At 45.3% G+C, this 22623-nt stretch overlaps 1 protein-coding gene across 1 annotated transcript in view; it reads left to right on the forward strand.

The window, feature by feature from the left end:
• Nucleotides 1–22623, forward strand: part of LOC124721626 (growth/differentiation factor 8-like) — a 441448-nt gene that overhangs the window by 70688 nt on the left and 348137 nt on the right. The gene's annotated exons all lie outside the window — the stretch shown is intronic.

Below are 22623 nucleotides of genomic sequence, written 5' to 3' on the forward strand. Positions count from 1 at the left end.
ATGTTAAAAATCTGCTTCTTTTGCCAAAACATAGCAGAGTTTGCAAATATTCATCACACTAACATTGTAATGCAGTCGAAATTACGACAGAATCCTGAAACAGTGTATTGTTAAACTGCCAGCAGAGGACAAGAAGAGTCAACAGTTTATGAAAATGTCCATTCCAAGTATAAAAACGAACGTGTAATTTCTTCACTTAAGTTGTTCAAAAAATGGTTCAAATGGCTCTGAGCATTATGGGACTTAACATCTGTGGTCATCAGTCCCCTAGAACTTAGAACTACTTAAACCTAACCAACCTAAGGACATCACACACAACCATGCCCGAGGCAGGATTCGAACCTGCGGCCGTAGCGGTCACGCGGTTCCAGACTGAAGCGCCTAGAACCGCACGGCCACACCGGCCGGCACTTAAGTTGTTGTAAAACCCACAGTAATTCTCATTTCACAAGCTATTGATCACCCTTAAAATTGCATTATTTCATTTAAGAAGACCTACGGTTGCTTGAAATATCGCGGTTGACATGGAAGTTCCACATGTTAATCAAAGGGAAAAATACTCTTCTATTTGCTTGTTATCATTTGCCAAAGTCTTGTTTCGATATCTAAGACCGTTTATAGAATACGAGAGGTTTATGAATATTTCATTCTGGCTGTTTCGCTGGCGCACGTGATTCTGACGGAGAGCTTTACATACATTCCATTTTCTCGAGACTGGAGACAGACAGCAAAATCCTTCCAAGTTTAAAGAATAATTCTTTACGTTATCTACATTTCATACACAGCAACATATAGGCTAACACCTACCAAATGGAAATTCATAGCGACCCCTATTTTTCACAGCAAACTATAATAAATAATTGTTACTGTTACCTAATATCGAAATATCATAATAACTATAACCATTAACGAAACGATAGGTAGTTCATCGTGAAACTGATGAATGAATCTATGAGAAGTGCGAGAATCAGAGTTTTTTTACCGAACAATTTCTTCAAAATTGTTTGAGAAAGACAGCAGATCAGCCTGCTTGCGCGCATTGCTGTTCACACAGTCAAGCGACCCTGCCAGGTTCCGCGCCGAGTAGGCCTGGCATTATCTTCGCATGCTGCGTTATCTTCACATGCTGGCGCGCTCAGCCCGGCGGAGGCCGAACCGCACAGTATCCCTGGCTTCGGTGTGGGCCGGCGGTGGGGTGGGTGGACTGCTGTGGCCTGGTGTGGGGTTGTGAACCATTGAGGACTATGGTGGGACGATGCCTCTCCGTCGTTCCTAGGTCCCCAGTTTAAATACACAATCCTTTCCTCCATTCGCTGCTGAACTGTCAAAAATCGCAACTCATTTTAAACGCACGGGCTTACCAGGTCACGTGACAAGCTACAGCCTACTTCCAGTTCCAAGTAGTGCTCGTCACTACCTCGCACTACAAGCGTGGAAACTGGTGGCGGAATATTCCCTTCAGGGCAGTCGCTACAGCCTGTTGTTAGTAACAGATTTATTAAAATACTGTCTGAGTTTACCAGAGTTTACGCGTCGAGTGTATTAGATGTAGCGAAAGGAAAACAAAACTGCTTTTCCCTGACAAGATGAGAAGACGACAATCGAATGTGTTGGAGAATGTGACGATTTTGTGAAACTTGCCGTATTGTTGGAGGAGCATGTATGGGAGTCAGACGGCTTTACGGATGTCGTTGATCAGCTTCTGATCAGTGTAACAGATGAGAGCTCCAAGTGCGAACTGTATGAGGAGAATATGACCTTCTGCGCCTTCAGCAGTTGGCTATACCATGATATCTGACAACATGCTTTTACATTACACATATCTCACGCTGTTAAAATATCCTACTCACATCAAAAAAAGTTTTGTATTACCCCATGAAGGGAACTGCTGACATCTGTAAGAATTGGAATAATGACTTCAGCAGCCTTTTTAATGGTACCTCTTCTCACCCATGGTATGTAAGAAACATTCGCAGAATACCACAGCAATATTTTGAGTGAGTTGTATAGTCTGTACTGAGGTTAATTCAGGCAAAACCAAAAGCAATAGCGTTTTATCATGTGTTCTGTCATGAGCTAACTCTCAAGCCATTGCAGGTTCATCCAAAGGTATGTTATTTCATATTCTACTTCGATAGTATTTACTTAACGGTTGAATTACTTTGTAGTTATCATTCTCAATAGATTTCCAAAACAAGTAAAACTTTGCAATGACAAGCCGGATATTTTCACATTTAAGTTGAATGGCACTCTCTTCGTGTTATGTAAAGATGGTTCTGATCGACGCTGTTCTGTGAGCCGTACGCAAACTGACACGTTTGGTGACCCAGTGGACCATATAAAAACTAAAGCGATTTATGGAAAACGCGCCGAGAAAGAAATCAAAATCAAAGCGTAATAAAGTTGTCCTGTCTTTTGCTTCTGATTAAAACGTAGTAGAAAGGAATAAGTGCTGCTATACCGTACAACGTGGCAGCCTACATATTTTATCAATGAATTTAAACATTTTTAGTTTTTTTCTCTCTTGCTAAGAAATGGCAATTTCTAATGTTCCGCTTCATGAAAGACAATTATTTGAGTTTACTTCATCTCTTTATCGCTACTTGCAGCAGCTCTTTACATTTCTGACTAAAACAGCTGCTGTCTTATGTCGATACTACTACAGTTTCTCGCGTGTACAGCACCTTATTCCCGCTTGATCATGTTACTGTTGTGTTATAAAGCGAAGTTTAAGCTTCGATCACTCCTCGAAAGTAGCGCTGTCTCTTCTGTGTCACTTACAACACAACCCCCATCCTCTGGTAATAACCGAAAAGTGCTAAAACTTCTATAAATGAGGTGAACAAGAAGCTTATAAGTGTGTCCCGCGCTATGCGAAATTTTCAAAACGGTAAAAGTCGCATACATTATTAGAAGAGATTAATGCTGCTGATCACAACAATTAATAGAAAAAAATATCGAAAGCGCCATATATACTACAAAAACGCGTAAATTCTGTAAATGCTGCTGATCACAACAATTAATAGAAAAAAATATAGAAAGCGCCATATATACTACAAAAAAGCGTAAATTCTGTTGCGAACTGGATTTTAGATAGTAATAGTTGACATAATTCCATTGAGGGACAGGGAGCACAGTCTGGATTTAATTTACTTTGCCTGTCATCGATACATATCTATACAAAACGCTATCATTGGATTGTATAGATTGTACACCTCTATCATAAACAACGTGTTCAAGCACTGGGACCGGATTTTGAGCTTCACGTTCACTTCGGTCAGTGGATTATCCATCGCAGTGCAGTAATGCCACACTTCGTACCTTCTGCATTGTTCACGGATGACGCCTCATTCACTTATGACGGTGTTTCCGACATGTCCAGAGTGGGGACAATCCCCACACCACCCACATCAGTGACCACCAGCAACGATTCTTTGTCGACGTATGGGCGACCATTGTACAGGATCACCTAATAGGACCTTATCTGCAGCTTCCCCGTTTGACTGGTTCACGTCACCTGGCGTTCCTGCGCGTGCTGCTGCCACAGCTCATGGAGACTGTACCCCTTGTTGCCCGCGAAAGGATGTGGTTTCAACACAACAGGTAACTTCGATGCTAATGTCTCCATCGACCTGAACAACACATACCCTCATCGTTGGATCAGAAGCAGAGGTCCTATCCCATGGTCAGCGCGATCGCCGGATCTGACACCTCTGGACGTTTTCCTCTGGGGTTACGTCAAGGCTTTGGTGTATGAAACCTCTGTAGAAGCAGATAAAGACCTGCTTGCTAGGTTCTAAGCTGCCTGTCTCCTGGTACACCAGGAATCTGTGAGATAGAGCGGCAGAGCTTCACGTATCGTTACCAGGTATGCTTGCATTCGATAGTAAATGTTGGAAGCTGTGTCTAGAAAGCCCTTACGTCAACAAATATCGTTTTCAGTATTTTAAAATAAATAGGGAATAAATAAGCTCGCTGACAAAATGTAGTCACTCCCTCGAAAGAGAGGAACTGGTGCTCTCAACGAGTGCAGGTCTATATCTACCAGTCTGTTAGAGAACACTGCTCAGGGAAATGCAGGCAGTGCACATTTGGAGTCGGTTACCTCGAAAAAGCCATTGATCACATTGTGAAATAAACCTCAACATCTTTGATGGTCCAAACAACATAGTAATGGGACATTAGCTGATTGGAGACGAGTAGTGTTGTGCGTCGAGACGCTATTTCGTCTCATTTCAAGTGATGCAGGGCGTCGATTGCACCGAAGCACCAAACAGACATTTAACCCACAATGTGTAGAGGGTACATTTCAAGCTGGAGAGGAATTCCTAAGGCTCTGGGGGTTTTTCGTACCATTTTTGGACCCAGTCATTCAGGTTACCGTGAACAAACCCAGTGACAAAGTGTTCCTTTCGTCCAATATCTTCGTTATGACTGTCCTCTGGACACTCTCGTCATCCAAAGTGACAACAGCCGCGTTCATACGTTCCTGGTTTGGTAATTCCTCAGGCACCCCATCGCACCTCCACTGGCTCGCTAAGCAGCTGATCTTAATGCTAATGTTTTGAATACGAGGCGAAACGTACAATCAGCATCCCCATATTTTGAGATATGGTCATCAATGATTGGTTTCAGCTGGGTATCTTACATCTGAAGCAACTTCTGAACCCTTTTTCTATCCGACTGGGCCGTCGTCAAGGCTACGGTGCCCGTCTCCTGCGATGACTCATTTTTTGTACTGTGCGCTAACAATAACAAATATACGGCAATCTTTTCTCAAGTTAATAATCTGCGGTTCCTGTCCTTTATTTGAGCGGTCTTTCGGCATCTGTGAAAAAAAAGCTATCCTCTATCTAGTCCGACCCGACAGTGCCTTCTCGTAGCTCAGTGTCTCTTTTATTTCCTTTCCAAGTCCGCACAATCCAAAATCGGTATGCCAATCAAATCAGCCAAAATCACCGTGAGCAATGAAGCAATCATCCCACCGGCGCGCCAGTTTGAAGACACCCTTTCCTGCTGCGTGAAGAAGTGCCGCGTCCTGAGTTCTCTCACTTGAATTGGCGTAACTTCTGCGTTACGACATTTGCAATATGGGGACGTGCGTTGTCATTAAGTAGCAGCATCCCTTGGTGAACCATTACACAACGGCGGTTTTAGTAAGACCCGTTCTTTATTCTCTGACGGGTTTCTACTGGTGTTTGTCTTTCGGCAGCCAAGAAAACTACAGCGCGTTGGTCCTGTTTGGTCGCATTTGGTGACAGCGTCACCGTAGTTCACGTTTCCAGGTTTACCGCTCGCACGTCGGAAAGACACGAATGCCACATTAATCCCTTGCCTACATGTCGGTGCTTATATACCAGCATCGGCGTCGGCATACGTTGCATATAGGCTGCACCAGCGCCCTCAAACGGAAACGTTTTGACCGCCACTTATAGCTCTGCCAGCTATAATTGTTCTGTCGGATAGAATTGACTCGTATAGACTGCGAGCTGACAAACACAGAGTCTCAAACCTTTTCGGTAAAAATGAAACAGGTCGCAGTGGATGCATAACCGATTATATTGAGATAGGGAACCAATGATCAGAAATGCATATTTATTGTGTTATGGGCATACATACCGCACAGCATAAAAATACATAGCTCGCAGTAATTGTTCAAAGTGATGACCGCCAGTCTCAAAGCATACCTGGTAGCGATACATGAAGTTCTGCCGCACTATCTCACAGATTCCTGGTGTAGGCAGCTTAGAACCTAGCAAGCAGATCTTTATCTGCTCCTACAGGGATTTCATACACCAAAGTCTTGACGTAACCCCAGAGGAAAACGTCCAGAGGTGTCAGATCCGGCGATCGCGCGTTGTGTTGTTCAGGTCGATGGAGACATTAGTATTGAAGTGAACTGTCGTGTTGAAACCACATCCTTTTGCGGGCAACAAGGGGTACGGTCTCCAAGAACTGTGGTAGCAGCACGCGCAGGAATGCCAGGTGACGTGAACCAGTCAAACGGGGAAGCAGCAGATAAGGTCCTATTAGGTGATCCTTGACAATGCTCGCCCATACGTCGACAAAGAATCGTTGCTGGTGGTCACTGATGTGGGTGGTGTGGGGATTGTCCCCACTCTGGACATGTCGGAAACACCATCATATCCCGGCGGGGTCAGGGATTTTCTCTGCCTCGTGATGACTGTGTGTTGTGTGATGTCCTTAGGTTAGTTAGGTTTAAGTAGTTCTAAGTTCTAGGGGACTGATGACCGTAGATGTTAAGTCCCATAGTGCTCAGAGCCATTTGAACCATTTAAACATCATCATAGGTGAATGAGGCGTTCAAAATGGTTCAAATGGCTCTGAGCACTATGGGACTTAACATCTGTGGTCATCAGTCCCATAGAACGTAGAACTACTTAAACCTAACTAACCTAAGGACATCACACACATCCATACCCGAGGCAGGATTCGAACCTGCGACCGTAGCAGTCACGCGGTTCCGGACTGAGTGCCTAGAACCGCTAGACAACAGCGGCCGGCGAATGAAGCGTCATCCGTGAACAATGTAGAAGGTACGAAGTGTGGCATTACAGCACTGCGGTAGATAATCCACTGACAGAAGTGAACGTGGAGCTCAAAATTCGGTCCCAGTGCTTGCACACGTTGTTTATGATAGTGGTGTAATACCTGTTCCACCAGTACTCTCCACACTGTATCTTCCGAAGTGTGCATTTCATGGGCACATTGACGGGTGATTATTGCTGGGTGTATGGCCAAACGATCCAACACGAACTCGTCAAGTCTGATGTTCGGACAACTGGCCAGCTCTCTGTGGCGTGTACGACCCCATCTCTCGGAAGTTGATATCAGCAAAGAGTAACTTCTTCTAGTTAAGATTACATCTGTTGGGAAAGCTTTCTCTGTACAGTCGTGCTGCTTTAGAGGCACTAAATCCTGCCGTACCATACATTAAAGGCATATGTGCCAACTCTCGTCATCAGTAGCGTTCTGTCTTTGATTACGCGTCATGCACTGTGCACAGTAACACACCGCACCATGGACACATCACAAGCTGTCTGATGCAACGGACAACAGACACCTGTGATAGTGGCATGTGTGCGGCAGAAGTTAGTGCTCCGGTGCGATGCATGCCCTCTCCCCATGACACACGTGCTATGAGCTAAGTTGTGTAGATTATTTCCGATTGGTGGCCAGCGGTGTACACTGTTCATTACCCGCTGCCGGCTCCAGTGTACAACAGACATCCGAGATCTTTGCGAGAGTGCAGCAGAGCAGAACTGCACGCGCCGTTGCAATACGTGCTTTGAGACTGGCGGTCGTCGCTTTGAACAGTTACTGAGAGTTACGTTTTTGTTATGCTGTGTACGCTGTGTATGTCTATAACACAATAAATATGCATATCCGACCATTGGTTTCCTATCTGAATGTGATAGGTTGTGGACCCACTATTACCTGTTCAATTTGACCCAAAAGGTTCGAGACACCCTGTATATGGGGTAGTTTGTGAGACATATTTATGAGCAAACTACAGCTTCTGCCAAAATAGCGCAGGGGGTTGCTCTTGGCAATTCTTTCATCGGTATCAGCCGTATCAAACTATATGCCAGCATAGAATTTCACTCTGTCAGTTTTCGTGTTCTAGTCTCCTTTGATAAGAGTATACTCCGTGAAAGTTTTGATGGCAGCAGTAATAAAATACACGTAGCGAACGTTTGTCAAATAACTTGTACAGAAACCAGACTCCAGTGAATGGCCAGTAGACATCCCTTACATCTTCACAGCCTGGACGGTAATCTCGTTCCTTGACTAATAGGAAGCTTGGATTGATATAACTCATCCTGAGGCATTAAGCAATAGTTAATTTGGTAATGAAGGGAAATTTGTGTTTAAGTGGGGGTGGGGGAGGGGGGGGACAGTTTGTGGTGAAGGATCAATGCTTGACTACAGTAAGCAGTTAACTGAGTGGAACCGTGATTGCATAAAACTCGTGAACGTCAGAAAGTGTTCTACACCTCATTACAAACGTTTATGAGGAGGGAAGAGAGGATATGTGACCCTGTTGATAGTGATATTTCCGTCTGATGCAGGCTTTAAGTTCACAGGCTTTCTTTGTGCTAATCTGCTGGAATGGGATATTTTCCGGAAACAGGTTTGACTCTCTCCCTCCTCTCACTAACACAGTCTACATGCATTCGTGATATCTACTGCTCTGTGGAGTTATATTTAAGACACACGATGTGCCATCCACGTCATTTAGGTAGCTTTGGGCTAATCACTCGACAACATGAAGTATGCAACACGTGGGGCAAATGCAACAGCACATCACCGAGAAGGTAGCGTGCCCCAGTAAACGAGAGAGCGCAATGTAAGAAGGTCGTTTCACAATGACACTTTCATGGCTTTATAGCTGTGTTTTGATTAACTTTATAAAACTCAAAACCTACACAAAATATTTCTAGCAGGCAACGGGGAAGGGGGAGAGGGGTTAAGTACCGTTTGCAATCAGTACTTACAACTCTCGTTTTTGTTCTAGAAGACAGAAAAATGCTGCCATTTTCATTACGTGAAAGTAGAACTATGTTCTATTAATTTCATCTTGGTAAGCCCTGCTACGTAATATAAATGTTTTTTGTAAGTTTATTTAACCTAATATGATGACTAAGGACTTCACAATTTTCCAAATGTGTGCCATACCGAGAAATTTACATTCAACAATAGTACATCAAAATATACATTTTTGGTTCTGAATAAAAAGCAAGGACCAGTTAGAATTGAATATTCAGTATGTTTAAGTAAAACAAAGAAAAGAAAATATTAGAAAATTTTCAGCTGGATGACACTAGTGTTGACCAAAAACCGTAAAATGAGTTGAGTACTGGTTTCCTGATGCTTATCAGTTGGTAAGATCAAAGACTGGGCACTGACTGTGGGCTCGGCTATGGCGCTATAACACATAAATCAAGTACCAAATATTTCATTATAATCATGGTTAATTGCCTAAATAAACAACTACACGAATCAGAATAACTGTTCTCCAATCTTTGGAGTAGAGGTTAATGATTACGTGAGAAAATTTAAGGATTAATACAGTCCTACTTTGCTTTCATCCACTGCAAAACGATCTAACGAGTCTCAGATATAACTGTCACATGTTATTCTATACTAAAATGCAATCTCTAATAACAATGGTAGTAATAATAATGCTAATATTGATATTAATGATAATAATGTGTATAACGTTATTTCCAGATTAATACTCCTCGTTTATTTGGTGAAATATTCTGTAACATATTCCTCATTTTGATTTCGATGGAATGAAGCAGAATACTAAATAAATGAAAGTAAGAAATCACAAACAGTAGCAAGCATTTCAGGATACAAGTTTAACAATTATTACTATTTATTATTTATAATTATAAACCACGTTTTTTTCATTCAGTCACAATTCCAATTGCATTTAGGATTACGAAAAGTTATAAGTTGTTTCAAGTACTGGAATTGTCGAACCTGCTGTGGTGTAACTACATCACCTCATAACTACGGTCTGAAAAGACACAAATTTGTCTGTACGCCAACAATAATTTGTCGTGGCAATATGATCTGCGACCTGAAATTAGAATCATCAGTTCGGCAGTTGCCTGCGTAGGCCGCAGGAATTTCATAGACTTTTTGTCTGAAGAGTGCGAGAATTCAGTTTTACTGCTTGGTTTTCGTATGGACGTAGGTAATCCCCTTTCACTTCTGGGCATTAATTCACCTTTTGAAGACTTTGATCACTCGGTTCTTCTGCGCTAAAGCCGAAATTTTTCTGGAGATAAATCGATCATACTCGTATAGTGTGCACTGACAATGACAGAAACTGAACTAAACTTTTTGACCACCTCCGTTTTGTGTGTGGAGTATTCTGCTCAGCACAGAACTGCTATTTAGCGTAAGTATCTGCAAGCACTGACAAGCTTCCGCCTATACCAAATTACACAAGTCTACAGAACTGATGCGCATAGCTTTCAGCATGAATAAGACGCATGTAAAAGTATATTTTCAAGGAACGGATATTTTCACAACAAATACAGTCACATTTTGAACTGTGGTAGCAAAAAGACGTTTAAATCAACAGCTTTCCGTCGGAACATCGGATGTACTTGTTAGTAAGTACTAACCCTGCACAGTAAGAAGTGACAGTCCTGTCAGCTAGACAAGGAACGTTCCAACTCACCCATTAACCCCTAAGAACCATCTGCTGCAAAATGTCCTTCCCCGTCCGGTGAAGACTGTAGCTCTGCTTGGTTATGTGAAAAATCATCTGGAAAATTGACAGAGTATCCTGCCCATTTGGCGACGCTTTCTATGGGCAAGCAACACACAACTTACAGGAGCGACGCGTCGAATGTTGTAAATTCGCTACAGTCCAGTGCTTCATCGCTACTGGTCAGTCTAGGAACTATGATAAAGTCAATATCTTGCCATCCTCATTTATTTTCTAGGGCTCAGTTATCAAGGGAGCTATGGAGATGCAACTAATGAAAGAAAGAATTAATTCGTCGAGGGGTCGGTTTCTGTCTCGATAAATCCACTTTGAAATTGTTAAAGCAGTTGAGTTTAAACACAGTGAGTGCAGTGTTATTCACAATTTTTACAGACACCAGACTACACTAGGCTGCAGTTACAACAGTGGAAGAACGTGAAAGGGAAGTAGTGGCTGTGAATGGTATGAGACAGGGCTGTAACATAATCAGAATGTTATTCAGTCTGTACGCTGAGCAAACAATGAAGGAGACCGAGGAGAAATGTGGAAAGGGAATTATAGTTCAAGGAAAAGAAATTGAAACTTTGAGGTTTGCCAGTGAAATGAAAATTCTGCCAGAGAGGGCAAATAACTTGGAGGTTTTCGGAAAGAGGGTATCAATTTAGCAACAACAAAAGTAGATCGGTTAGTCTACTGGTGTACTGCATAGTGTTCAGTGAGCACAATATTTCGGCCATCAGACATGTCGCCAAAGTTAGCTGCGTTGATGAACTGAGCTCCTGGGACGCTGACTCTGAAATTGACAAGCCTTTCCTTGGTTCGGGGTGGTGCAGATTAAGTAGTTTACTGCTTTTCCTGCTTCTCCGAGGTGTTGGTAAGTTGGGGCATTTCTTTTATGGATTGGCCTCAGGTTGTTGAGTTTTCGACGTCCTACTCAGTAGCTGAGTGGAGTCCTACTCCCAACGTGTAGTCGACCTGTGGTGCGGTTGATGGCCCATTTCCCCGACGAATTGGTTGTGGGATTGACTTGCCTTTTCGCAAAAGGTACGGGCTGACTGCCAGCAGCAGGATTCACATGTCTTCATGCTGCTAGCGCTTCGGGTGCAGCAGCGGAAAGCGCAGGGCAAGCTTCAGTTCCCGACTTTGCCCCTCTGCAGCTTGCCGATGTGGCAGCGGCTTTTCCCCACACCATGGCTGCGGCGTACTCCAATGCTGACCTGACCGGTGCTAGATACGGCGCGATGACGTGGTGTTGAGGCAGCGTCGACGACGTGTATAGCAGAGAAGGGGGAGGGGGGGGGGGACGTTCCCCACAGCATTGCTTCTGATGTCACTAATGTGTGGCAGCTGGTCCAGGGCAATCCCGTGGTATCTTGCGGTTCTTCTGCATGAGATGTGGCCTCCCATGGTGTTGACTGTCGGCAGGTCAGAGCCAGGGGTGGAGTGTAGCCATCTCTGCATTCATACCGAGTTTGAATATCGACTCCTGCGGCACTCTCGTGTGTACCTGCCGCTCCGCCTACACCCCTCCGTCAACCTCACCTGATGAGGACTTCGTGTGATGTCGGTACCCCGTGCTCGAAGAGTTTGTACATGAGACTGTCGTGTCACATGGAGTCAGAGGACCTGGTCAGAAATGTGACAGTCAACCCACCGAACTTTCCAGGCATATCCTAATCTCCACTAATTTAATATTTAATGGAGAATACTATGAACAAACGTAGGGAGTGGCAATGGCCAACCCACTCTCGCCAGCAGTTACAAATCGTATATGGAGCACATTGAAGAAGCAGTCGCGATGCCATCCAAATGGAAACCCCCTTGATATTGATCACAGTTAGTCATCTGGCACAATGGGAGACACGAACTCCTTGGCTTCTTTGCACATCTGAACTCTGTACATCACAATAGAAATTTTACTATGGAGACGAAGAAGAAGAAAGACGTTATGGTCAAGACAAGAGCTGATAGCACCCTGGGCCACGGTGTGTATCGGAATAAAATGCAAACTGGCATGCAGTAGCTGCCACCACTCTGCACAGAGGCATGAATTACTAAAAGCATTGGTACACAGGGCGCGATCCATCTCAGATGCAGAGAGTGTGGCCCAGGAACTGGAACACATCAGAACTGTGTTCCGAAAAAAGGGCTACTGAAAATGGCAGTTTAAGCGCGCTTTTCACCCCACCCCTACAGTACAACCTGTGAAGATGGAAGGAATCACGGAGAAAGAGGCAGCCACAGCCTTTACACCGTACACCGACGTGCTGTGGGAAGAAGTCTGGCACAAACTGAAAAACCACAGAGTGAGAACTCTCTTTTGCCCATCCAATAAAACATGGGCATTATTGGGGAGTGTCAAAAATGATCTCGACTTGCAGGATAGCAGGCTATATCAGATTCCGTGCTAATGTGGCAAGAAATATGTTCTAAGACAAACGAAAAAGAAAAAAAAGACGCGCCATAAAGGAATTATCCGTACGTAACGGAAGCCGGTAGAAGTAATGTACATGTACAGACAAACAAATGGTTACAATATCAGAAAAATTGGATGCTTTATTCAAGAGAACGAGCTTCATAAACTGAGGCAGTTACGCAAGTTAGAACCCTGCCTCGGGCATGGATGTGTGTGATGTCCTTAGGTTAGTTAGGTTTTGTGGTGTCCCGCCAGACACCACACTTGCTAGGTGGTAGCCTTTAAATCAGCCGCGGTCCGTTAGTATACGACGGACCCGCGTGTCGCCACTATCAGTGATTGCAGACCGAGCGCCGCCACACGGCAGGTCTAGAGAGACTTCCTAGCACTCGCCCCAGTTGTACAGCCGATTTTGCTAGATATGGTTCACTGTCTACACACGCTCTCATTTGCAGAGACGACAGTTTAGCAAAGCCTTCAGCTACGTCATTTACTACGACCTAGCAAGGCGCCATATTCAGTTACTATGTCTTCTGAACAGATAATATTGTGACTCATGTACCGCCAAGAGCGACGTTCATCGTTAATGGATTAAAATGAAGTATCAGACTAATTACGTCCGCTTTCTGAATTCTAATTCCTTGTCGTGTTCCAGACCTCACGCCAGTATAGCCCTTCCCTCCTCACGCCAGCCTGCGTGAGCTAAACGCGTGCATTTCGGCCTCCGCTCGTAACACGATGTTGGCTCTTCTGCCAACACAACAGGTTTAAGTAGTTCTAAGTTCTAGGGGACTGATGACCTCAGATGTTAAGTCCCATAGTGCTCAGAGCCATTTTTTTGAGGCAGTTAATAATGCTTTGGTTCACCTCCCGCCCTTATGTAAGCACTTACTCGATTTTGCTGTGGATAACAGTGTTGTTATGTCCTCCTGAGGGATATCGTGCCAAATTCTGTCAAACTGTCCCGTTAAATCGTTAAATTGCGGAGCGGCTCCAGACACGTCTTCAGCCTGGAATCTCAGTGATTGGAATAGAAGCGTCTTCGGAGATGTGCCCAGCTTCGGATTGAGCCCCGATGACCAGCTAGGACGTGTCTAGAGACGCGGTGGGATACCATCCTGAGTGTTGCCCGACAAACGGCCCGACAACCAGGAGTGATTGTCTGGGGTGCCATCTCTTTTCATAGCAAGACCTCTTTGATTGTCATCCGAGGCACCCTTACAGCACAGAGGTACGACGACAATATTCTACCTCCCGTTTCGTTACCCTTCATAGTAAGCTATCCTGAGGTTATATTTCATCAAGATAATGCCTGCCCGCGCACGGCGAGAGTCTCTACTGCTGGTCTTCGTGCTTCCCAAACCCTACCTTGGCCAGCATTGTCGCTGGATCTCTCCCCAATTGAGAACGTTTGGAACATTATGAGCAGGGCCCTCCAACCAGCTCGGGATTTTCTCGATCCAACGCACCAAACTGGGCAGAATTTGGCACAATATGTCTCAGGGGGACATCCAACAAATCTATCAGTTAATGCCAAGCCGAATAACTGTTTGCATAATGGCGAGAGATGGGCCAACTCAATTTTTGTAAGGCTCTTTCTCCCGAATAAATCTAATTTTTCAGAAAATGTTATCATTTGTTTGTCTGTACATGTACGAGGTGCATTCAGGTTCTAAGGCCTCCGATTTTTTTTCTAATTAACTACTCACACGAAGTCGATGAAACTGGCGTTACTTCTCGACGTAATCGCCCTGCAGTCGTACACATTTTTCACAACGCTGACGCCATGATTCCATGGCAGCGGCGAAGGCTTCTTTAGGAGTCTGTTTTGACCACTGGAAAATCGCTGAGGCAATAGCAGCACGGCTGGTGAATGTGCGGCCACAGAGAGTGTCTTTCATTGTTGGAAAAAGCCGAAAGTCACTAGGAGCCAGGTCAGGTGAGTAGGGAGCATGAGGGATCACTTCAAAGTTGTTATCACGAAGAAACTGTTGCGTAACGTTAGCTCGATGTGCGGGTGCGTTGTCTTGGTGAAACAGCACACGCGCAGCTCTTCCCGGACGTTTTTGTTGCAGTGCAGGAAGGAATTTGTTCTTCAAAACATTTTCGTAGGATGCACCTGTTACCGTAGTGCCCTTTGGAACGCAATGGGTAAGGATTACGCCCTCGCTGTCCCAGAACATGGGCACCATCATTTTTTCAGCACTGGCGGTTACCCGAAATTTTTTTGGTGGCGGTAAATCTGTGTGCTTCCATTGAGCTGACTGGCGCTTTGTTTCTGGAATGAAAAATGGCATCCACGTCTCATCCATTGTCACAACCGACGAAAAGAAAGTCCCATTCGTGCTGTCGTTGCGCGTCAACATCGCTCGGCAACATGCCACACGGGCAGCCGTGTGGTCGTCCGGCAGCATTCGTGGCACCCACCTGGATGACACTTTTCGCATTTTCAGGTCGTCATGCAGGATTGTGTGCACAGAACCCACAGAAATGCCAACTCTGGAGGCGATCTGTTCAACAGTCATTCGGCGATCCCCCAAAACAATTCTCTCCACTTTCTCGATCCTGTCGTCAGACCAGCTTGTGCGAGCCCGAGGTTGTTTCGGTTTGTTGTCACACGATGTTCTGCCTTCATTAAACTGTCGCACCCACTAACGCACCTTTGACACATCCATAACTCCATCACCACATGTCTCCTTCAACTGTCCATGAATTTCAATTGGTTTCACACCACGCAAATTCAGAAAACGAATGATTGCACGCTGTTCAAGTAAGGAAAACGTCGCCATTTTAAGTATTTAAATCAGTTCTCATTCTCGCCGCTGGCGGTAAAATTCCATCTTCCGTACGGTGCTGCCATCTCTGGGACGTATTGACAATGAACGCGGCCTCATTTTAAAACAATGCGCATGTTTCTATTTCTTTCCAGTCCAGAGAAAAAAAATCGGAGGCCTTAGAACTTGAATGCACCTCGTACGTCATGTCTACCAACGTCCGTCCCACTCTGATAATTCCATTGTGCTGCATGTTTATTTTTTTAAAAAAAGAAAAAGGACTGTATACTTGACACAGTGCGCATCCTCGAAGATCGATGCCGAGAACACCATCGACACACTCGAATAACGTAAAGTTGGCGGTTGCAGAGCAATGTTCGTCAGATAATCGTGCGCTGGAATACGAACTTACAAGAATTTTAGCACAGACATCAATATATTGGCACAGAGTCGTTCTCTGTTGTATCATAGAAATTCGCACCAGGGACAATCGCGTCAAACGGGGCAAAGGCCATAATCTCAGCAAGGCTTGGAAACCAGCTCTGGGTCTCATTAAGAAAACACTTAGCGAACACAACGATCTGGTGGCTAGGGCGGACAGAGCAGTTACATCGACGCTACCACAGACGCCGACGCAGTAGCCTCCGCGGCAGTCGACGTACGCCCTCAGCGCGGACCGCGGAAGGAGTGGTTCGCGGAGTATGGAATAGCGCGCAGCCAGGAGTTGAGTTCGTCAGCGCACCTGACGATGGTGACATGTCTGATCGCCACAGTATTGTGCCCGTTGGACGCTGTGACCCGGCAGCAAACCCGTGGACAGTTCGATCTACATGTACCATGGAAGAAACTAAGGAATCACAACAACCAAAGTAAACCAGGTGCGATGGAATAACACACATCAAAAAAAGTTTTGCATCACTCCGGTTTCCAGAACTCCTGAAGATAGACGTTGACTGTGGATATTGTATCACAGACAGAGTCCCTTTGACTGTTCAGAGATGTCACTACACCCGCCAAAAGATGTAAACAACCATGCATAAGCGGCGATAATTAGACAGAGGGGGTCCGACAGCCGATCAGTTCCAGTCATTCCACCAGGAAGGAGGTACACGGCTCGTGTTGTCTGTAGTTCAACCATGCCTAGACAGTCAGAATCGCGGTTCGATAGCGTCCGCATTGTTACTTTGTGCCAGGAACGGTTCTCAACAAGGGAAGCATTCAGGCTTCTCGGAGTGAACCAAAGCGATGTTGTTCGGACATGGAGGAGATACAGAGAGCCAGGAACTGTCGATGACATGCCTCGCTCAGGCCGTGCAAGGGCTACTACTGCAGTGGATGACCGCTACCTACGGATTATGGCGCGGAGGAACCCTGACAGCAACTCTACCATGCTGAATAATGCTTTTCGTACAGCCACAGAACGTCGTGTTACGACTCAAACTGTGCGCAATAGGCTGCATGACCGCTCAGGATTGGCATCACGATCTCTTCACCGATGAGTGTCGCATATGCCTTCTACCAGACAATCGTCGGAGACGTGTTTGAAGGCAACCGGCCCGGCTGAACGCCTTAGACACACTGTCCAGCGAGTGCAACAATGTGGAGGTTCCCTGCTGTTTTGGGGTGGCATTATGGGGGCCGATGTACACCGCTGCTGGTCATGAAAGGCACCGTAACGACTGTACGATACGTGAATGCCATTCCCCGATCGATAGTGCAACTATGTCGGCAGCATACTGACGAGACATTCGTCTTCACGGGCGACAATTCGCGCCCCCATCGAGGGGGTCAGCATGTTCTCCAGACATGAACCCTATCGAACATGCCTGGGATAGACTGAAAAGGGCTGTGCATGGACGACGTGACCCACCAACCACCCTGAGAGACCTACGCCGAATAGCCGTTGAGGAGTGGGACAATCTGGACCAACAGTGCCTTGATGAACTTGTGGATAGTATGTCACGACGAATGCAGGCATGCATCAACGCAAGAGGACGTGCTGCAGGGCATGTGAGGTACCGGTGTGTACAGCAATCTGGACCACCACCTCTGAAGGTCTCGCTGTATGTTGGTACAACATGCAATGTGTGGCTTTCATGAGCAATAAAAAGGGCGAAAATGATGTTTATGTTGATCTCTATTCCAATTTTCTGTAAGGTTCCGGAACTCTCGGAACCGAGGTGATGCAAAACTTTTTTTGATGTGTGTAGGTTGGTTGGTTGTTTTGGGGAAGGAGACCAGACAGCGTGGTCATCGGTCTCATCGGTTTAGGGAAGGAAGTCGGCCGTGCCCTTTCAGAGGAACCATCCCGGCATTTGCCTGGAGTGATTTAGGGAAATCACGGAAAACCTAAATCAGGATGGCCGGACGCGGGATTGAACCGTCGTCCTCCCGAATGCGAGTCCAGGGTCTAACCACTGCGCCACCTCGCTCGGTGATGTGTGTAGGTGCGTTAAATTAGGCGACGCCGAGGGAATTAGGTTAGGAACTGACGCAATAAAAGTAGTAGACGAGTTTTGTTTTTGTGCAGCAAAATAACATATAGACTTAATGGCCGAAGTGGAGAGGGTACAAAATGCAGACTGAAAATAGCTAGAAATGAATTTATGAATAAGAGAAATTTGTTAACATTATTAATTTAAGTGTTAGGAAGTATTTCTTAAAGGTACGTTTACATGCACAGTATTTTACAGAAATACACTCCTGGAAATGGAAAAAAGAACACATTGACACCGGTGTGTCAGACCCACCATACTTGCTCCGGACACTGCGAGAGGGCTGTACAAGCAATGATCACACGCACGGCACAACGGACACACCAGGAACCGCGGTGTTGGCCGTCGAATGGCGATAGCTGCGCAGCATTTGTGCACCGCCGCCGTCAGTGTCAGCCAGTTTGCCGTGGCATACGGAGCTCCATCGTAGTCTTTAACACTGGTAGCATGCCGCGACAGCGTGGACGTGAACCGTATGTGCAGTTGACGGACTTTGAGCGAGGGCGTATAGTGGGCATGCGGGAGGCCGGGTGGACGTACCGCCGAATTGCTCAACACGTGGGGCGTGAGGTCTCCACAGTACATCGATGTTGTCGCCAGTGGTCGGCGGAAGGTGCACGTGCCCGTCGACCTGGGACCGGACCGCAGCGACGCACGGATGCACGCCAAGACCGTAGGATCCTACGCAGTGCTGTAGGGGACCGCACCGCCACTTCCCAGCAAATTAGGGACACTGTTGCTCCTGGGGTATCGGCGAGGACCATTCGCAACCGTCTCCATGAAGCTGGGCTACGGTCCCGCACACCGTTAGGCCGTCTTCCGCTCACGACCCAACATCGTGAAACCCGCCTCCAGTGGTGTCGCGACAGGCGTGAATGGAGGGACGAATGGAGACGTGTCGTCTTCAGCGATGAGAGTCGCTTCTGCCTTGGTGCCAATGATGGTCGTATGCGTGTTTGGCGCCGTGCAGGTGAGCGCCACAATCAGGACTGCATACGACCGAGGCACACAGGGCCAACACCCGGCATCATGGTGTGGGGAGCGATCTCCTACACTGGCCGTACACCACTGGTGATCGTCGAGGGGACACTGAATAGTGCACGGTACATCCAAACCGTCATCGAACCCATCGTTCTACCATTCCTAGACCGGCAAGGGAACTTGCTGTTCGAACAGGACAATGCACGTCCGCATGAGTCCCGTGCCACCCAACGTGCTCTAGAAGGTGTAAGTCAACTACCCTGGCCAGCAAGATCTCCGGATCTGTCCCCCATTGAGCATGTTTGGGACTGGATGAAGCGTCGTCTCACGCGGTCTGCACGTCCAGCACGAACGCTGGTCCAACTGAGGCGCCAGGTGGAAATGGCATGGCAAGCCGTTCCACAGGACTACATCCAGCATCTCTACGATCGTCTCCATGGGAGAATAGCAGCCTGCATTGCTGCGAAAGGTGGATATACACTGTACTAGTGCCGACATTGTGCATGCTCTGTTGCCTGTGTCTATGTGCCTGTGGTTCTGTCAGTGTGATCATGTGATGTATCTGACCCCAGGAATGTGTCAATAAAGTTTTCCCTTCCTGGGACAATGAATTCACGGTGTTCTTATTTCAATTTCCAGGAGTGTATTTTTCCGTAATAGTGTTGCCTTCACCATTACTGCAATGTGGTTGAAAGAGACGGCAATTTTTTGGTATAGCTGTGCAATATCGCTAAAGTTGCTGGCTATTGCAGGTAGTTGCTGACATATTGCTGAGGGATTTCCGGTGTTGTCCACCAATAGTGGAGAATATTTCGTATTGCAGGGTAATATCTATCTCTTCCCTTGTCTGTAAACGCTTCACTCTTGCACTCACCTTCATTTCCTATTCTTCTCATCGACAGCGCTGCAGCCACGTGCCTCAGCGAAAATAATTTCGTTTCGCATTTGACCGAAAGTTTGCACGCGCACATATAGCTATGTATTTTTTAGTAGTTTGTTGTCATGAGTTTTTTGTGTATAGTAATGGAAAACTGGGCAAGCGAGATAACTACGAATTTCATAAACACGACTCATCTACGACCAGAGCTACGGGTCATGTAAAATAATCCATACAAAGATGGCAGTCTGAAAAAACTTGGCAAGCTGTTACCAATGAGCTCGTAATGACGCTTAAAGTGACATTCAACAAATTCTCAAATCTTCGAACCTACGGCAAAACAGTTGCGTGCGAAGATTCGAAGCGCATCCACATCGTTTACATTTGATGCCTTGAATTTCGTACCATCTCGAGATGTATCTGAAGCAGGAATTGATAGTGTAAACAATGGTGAGTGCTGACGAAAAAATAAAATAAAAATTGTATGTTTATTTCAAACTTCTCTTAATGAAATCCTATAGCCCGTCTTCCAAAGCACTGTACACTTCTGGTACTAAGAGGCGTACTGATGAATAGTGCACCTGAACGAGACACATTAAACTTCTGTACGAATCACCAATAGCTGAAAACCGTTGGGTGATCGCCAATCGGATTGTAACTGACATATCCTCTCTCATATTTGTAATGGCTTTAGCTATGCTCGGATAAGCTGTTTGTACAAGATATTCGAAATCTTCGACAATCTGGTAAAGTACTCGAACCATTATGTATCCAGCATCACTTCACTAGTTAAATTTTCTTAAGGTTTCAGCTCACTTAAAAACGAACGCATCTACAAGGTTTGATTTCTCTAGTTTTTTCTAACTTCATTGCTTGTGCGCTGTAAAAGGAGTAGAGCCGCCCACTTTGTGGCAACACTGTGGTCCCTGGTAAACACTTCTAGCCCAGAAAAGTGTTGCCGCAAACATTGCCAATCAGTATGGTTCAAATGGCTCTGAGCACTATGGGACTTAACATCGGAGGTCATCAGTCCCCTAGAACTTAGAACTACTTAAACCTAACTAACCTAAGGAAATCACACACATCCATGCCCGAGGCAGGATTCGAACCTGCGACCGTAGTGGTCACGCGGTTCCAGACTGAAGCGCCCAGAACCGCACGGCCACACCGGCCGGCGCCAATCAATAGTGGCCGGTAATGTTGTAGTACACGGGCTGCAATTTGCATGGCCGCAATGTTGGCGAACAGCATTGTCCATACATATTGTCGGTAATATACAATTTTTATGGCCCATGTAAACGGACTTCAAGATATTAGTCTGGAGCGCTGCTTTGCATGCAGGTGAGGTGTCGACAGTAAATAGTTCAGATAGAATGAGAATAGAAGCTTTTGAAATGTGCTACTACAGAAGAATGCTGAAGACAGGTGGGCAGATCGAATAACTAACGAGGTGGTAGTGGGAAATAAAACAAGATAATCGTATAGCATGATATATTGGTAGGACACATCCTGAAGCAGCAACGAATCTTCATTTTGGTGGTGGTGGGATGTTTGTGTGTTGGACGGGTGAAGGTTTTAAAAACTGCAAAGGGAGATTAGGGCTCGAAAACATTAAGTAGGTTTAATGGATGCATGTAGCAGCCGTTAAGAGATGAAGAGGATTGCAGAGCAGCACCAAACTGCAGTAACAGCAAATACTGCGTCTTCTGTTCAATTCGCTCTCAAACAAGACATCGCGTTGTAGTGCTGTCCATTGACGACACTGTGTTGTTATGGTTCCAAAGCAATATACAATTTCATTTCAAGGATTCGCGGTCTTTGTAACAGAAGGTTGCAAATTTCAGAAGCTACAATATTCGTCATTAATATTTGTGAACTTGAATATCCGTAGCACCATACGTTTCTCCTAAGGATGATTGTAAAATACACTGCCGAAATATTACAGTAATTGAAGTACAGCCAATAATGCCATCGATTGATTGGTGTACCGCCCGTATCCGTGTCGAGAAATTATTCCAATATTCGAGGGGCTTTCCAAGATATTTGTAAATCAGCGTATCAGATACATACGGTAATTATAATAGCCATTCTAGAGCTATATTTATCAGTGTTATTCTCTAAGGCTGTCGATGCCTCACTATCATTAATGAATTTGTTCTTAGTTCATTGTGACAATTTGACGAGCTTATTCGAGGGCACTATCGATTTCTCGTTTGCTTTTAGCTTGCATCCAATATGAATTCGATGCAATTTATTTTTTATATTTATAAGGAATAATTTCTATTGTGTCTCAATCCTTACTCTTATCGGAGAGAATATGAATATGATTCTACAGTTTAATGTAATTTGCATTCAGTAGCAGCCTGCAGTTGTGTCGGTAATAACCGTATCTAATATTTCGTGGACTCGTAACGTCCATGTTCAACCGGATTCGTCAAAAACGCTTAATGAAGTTCCTCTGCGACTTGGTCACGGATGTTTATGAGAGGTGGTGGTTATTTTCAAAAGAGCTGCAACTTATCCAAGTCCCGATATTTTGCTCGCAGGTCCGCCCACGTATTTTTGATTCTTTTCGGTGTCTTTTTTCCCTATTTGTTGTCTCTATACTCTCGTGGAGCTTAAAATTTCTATTTATTTTTACACCCGATAGGCTTCGCTCTGTATTTCTAAAGTCATCGTCTGAACCTTGAAATAGCATTATACCTACAACTATTTTCGTCTAATTATTTTACGTATTTATTTGCTTTTGTTAGAAAGATTCTATGTTGGAAACAGTTCGTATAGTTTCTTTATTTATCAGTAAGCTTGTAATATCATGCCCTGGATGT

Source organism: Schistocerca piceifrons, chromosome X (genome assembly GCF_021461385.2).
Source record: "Schistocerca piceifrons isolate TAMUIC-IGC-003096 chromosome X, iqSchPice1.1, whole genome shotgun sequence".
Taxonomy (NCBI): domain Eukaryota; kingdom Metazoa; phylum Arthropoda; class Insecta; order Orthoptera; family Acrididae; genus Schistocerca; species Schistocerca piceifrons.